Below are 3,690 nucleotides of genomic sequence, written 5' to 3' on the forward strand. Positions count from 1 at the left end.
TTGGTTTCGTTCTCACGAGCGAAGATCGTAAAGTGTGTTTAGTTTTGAAGACGGTTCTAATATTGTACTGGTTCCCTATGCGCTTGAACTTCTCAGAGATTCCCTTGACATACGGGATGTACACCGTGCCAAGAGGCTTTTCCTCTTTTTTCTTTTGACGACTACCGCCCTTGGACCTGATAACCGAGTCAATAAAGCCCTGAGAGTAACCACTCAGTTGAAGGTCGCGTTTCAAATTGTTAACCTCCAACACCCGGTCTTGCCGGTCTTGGCATATAGTGGTAGCTCTATCATGAAGGCTATGAACAATTCCTCTTTTGACATGCGGAGGGTGATTGGAATTGAAATTAAGATATCTGCCAGTGTGGGTGGGTTTTCTGTGAACTTTCGTGGTCAGAGCCGTCCCTTTCTTCATGACCAAAACATCCAAGAAGGGGATCGTTCCCTCCGATTCTATTTCCATGGTGAACTGGATAGCCGGTCTCAGACTGTTGAGGTGTGTAAGGAAGTTCTGTATCCCCTCTGCACCATGCGACCAGATCACAAATGTGTCATCCACATATCGGAGCCACAACGACGGTTTGTCCTGCGCTGAGTCGATAGCCAGTTGTTCAAAATGTTCCATGTAGATGTTGCTAACAACGCGAGAAAGGGAGCTACCCATTGCCATGCCATCCTTCTGCTGGTAGAATCCATCGTCCCCTTGAAAGTAGGTGGTCCTCAGGCAGACATCCAGCAGTTCCATGATGGCTTCCACCTTCAGGACAGACCGTTCTGCCAACGTGTTATCATTACTCAGCCTGCTTCTGATGACCTGAAGGGCTTCGTCGACTGGTATGTTGGTGAAAAGACTAACCGGACGATGGGTGAAGTCCAAAATAAGCCAAAAGAAGTACAGTATACACCATCGTCAGAATCCTTTCGAGTCTATCCCAGATGGTCTGGTGTTCTCCTCCTGCAGATCATTGCTCATTCTATCTAATATGGTATAATTTTATATGTAGGCCTGTTGTTTCTTATGTGTTCCTTACACAGTTGCATAAAACAAATATAGAGTCAAGAAGAATCTAAACACATGTTTCATTGCTGCAATTATTCAATGGATTTTGATCAAGTAGTACTGGAACTCCACATTCATAGTTATCAGGAAAATTTAATTTCTGTGTGTACTAGCAAATTATAACCCTTGGTTTGTGATACAAGAACTGATATTTATAAAATAGATTGTTGCATGTACACCCATTGCTAGGAACGTGCTGGTTAACAAGTTCCCATAAAGACAGATTCTTGGTAAACAGTCCATTTCTAGGTCACGCAACAACAGAGGAAACTGTGACTTCTGTGTCTGCATTGTTGTCACAACAGTGAGGACCAGTGCAGATAGGCTGAAGAGATTAGTGTCGAGTGATTGTACATTGTGTAAAGCAGCAATAGGGTAATAATTAATTGTAGTTACGACCTGCAGATTAGCCAATAAATCCGATTACCAATTTGAATCCACACCTTAGTCACTGTGACAGGTAACAATATATTTAATTAAATACATGGGAACATAATTTCTGACTACATGATGATATCTGCGGAATGAACAGTTTGGCAAAAACATAACTGTATCTGAAATAAATAAACATCAGAGCCAATTAGATTTGTAAAATCACAAAGAGCACATTTCAGAACATGTATACTCCATTGCTGTATAACTTGCAATATGCACAATGGTAAATAATTTACGGATACCAGCAGACTTGTCAAATGTCGCCAGTCTGCCTGGACATTATGAGTTTTGACCCTCAAGTTAAAATCAAGCATGAGAGAATACTGATAAACAAAAGGTTGGGTTCCCTCCAAACTATATGGTGTTATGACCCAGATCATATTTTTCATAGTCACCACCATGAGAACCCCAAATCCAACAAAAGCTACAGATCTTGTAGACAGCTATAATTTATATTCTACAGGCCTACCCATTTTTCGAAGGATTAGCCATTTTTAGTAATCTGATGATGTTTGTGTTAAACTTCATTTATTGTATATTGTCATGTGTATAAGTTACTGTAGATGGGGGTTGGATTGGTAATTGGATGTACTGAACACTTACAGGTCTAACTACAAGTAACTATAGCGCTATCACTAATTCACATACTCTGCAGTTCAGTACAGCACGCACTACGTCTTCTCAGTCTGCTGTGTCTTCACCAGTCGTTATCTGGTAATGGCTTCCAATGGTGGACATTCCCCTTACTCTGGATTTCTGAACTATCCCCATGCCTCAGCTACCAGCTCCTAAAGCAACAGCTCACAATGACTGAATTGCAACAGTCCTCTAACTAACCGACTGCTTACCAACTCACTTCACTCCACTGTACTCAATTGCACTGCACTCAATGTCAGACTCAGAGTTACTTTGCAGCTGGTGGTTTACTGCCAATTAGTTTGTTGGAGTCAAGTCCCTTGAGTTTCACGACCAGTATTTTTTTTAATTGAACATTTGTGGTCATAGTCTTTACGTAACATCCTCTCTGACAAAAAGGATGGGTTTGTTGTTTACAATTGCTGCTGGTCCTCGCCAGCGCAGTCATTCTTGGGTCCAAGTCCATCAGGACTCATGACCATATTTTACTGTCTCAGACTTGAGACTCCTCTAACCTGGAGGGCCAAGTCCCTGTATTTATATCCCCCAAGAACAGGGTCATCCAATTATAACCCCAGGCACTGGGTTCCCTTTTTGTTGCCTCCTACTACTCGGAGGGCTACAGTGGAGGTAGTTAACCCTGCCTCCACACAGGATTCTGAGTCAGCATCAGAGTCAGAGTTACTTTATGACTGGCAGTTTACCACCAATCAGTTTGTCTTGGCTACAAGCCCCTTGAGAATCAGGACCAGTGTTTTTTTTTCAACTGAACACTTGCATTCATAGTCCTTACATAACATTCTCTCTGACGAGAGGATGGGTCTGTCATTTACAAGTGCTGTTGGCCCCCACCAGCACAGTCATTCTCAGGTCCAAGTCCTGCAGTAGATATGACCACACTTTACTGTCCCAGATTCAAGACTCCCCCAACCTGGAGGGCCAGGTCCCCATAGTGATATCCTCCAGCAACAGGGTGGTCCTATTATACCTGTGATACCGTAGCCCTGCGAGTCATGTAAGGTGACAAAAAGGGAACCCAGTACCCAGTAACTACTGAAGTCGGTGAGTCATGTGATATGGCCACAGAGCAGACCACATAGAAAACACCGCCTCCAACAGTACTTCCATTGTTGTGCACATGGCATTGCCTAGCATCGGTTCCAGTACTGTTGCATATTTACAAAGCTGTTGCCTAGCAATGCCAGTTGTTTCTTGTTTACAATATTATATTTAGGCATCCTGTTGCAATATATGATATATGATATAACTCCATCCTAAGTGCAAACTATATTTATAGGTCTTTTGTCTTGTTGTTCTTCATACACTACATGTTTCGGCCCCAAACGGCCATCATCAGGTGTATACACTCACGGATCTGTTACACTGCACTTATTTATAACATTAAAAATTTAAAAGCATAGGTCTTCCTGATTAGCATTTATAAAATCTTCGGTTCTAATTTTAAATCCTTTAAAAATTTTTTCTCTAAATTCCAAAACTTAAAAATGTCAGGGTTACTCGCCCTATGTCCATAGTGCTGCAGTGGCTTCTTCTTGTTT

The 3,690-nt window shown here is 42.0% G+C and overlaps 1 protein-coding gene across 1 annotated transcript in view; it reads left to right on the top strand.

Moving 5' to 3' along the window:
• Positions 1–3,690, top strand: part of LOC111862950 (DC-STAMP domain-containing protein 2) — a 36,302-nt gene that overhangs the window by 27,760 nt on the left and 4,852 nt on the right. The window lies entirely within an intron of this gene.

This window comes from Cryptotermes secundus, unplaced genomic scaffold (assembly GCF_002891405.2).
Source record: "Cryptotermes secundus unplaced genomic scaffold, Csec_1.0 scaffold822, whole genome shotgun sequence".
Classification (NCBI taxonomy): Eukaryota; Metazoa; Arthropoda; class Insecta; order Blattodea; family Kalotermitidae; genus Cryptotermes; species Cryptotermes secundus.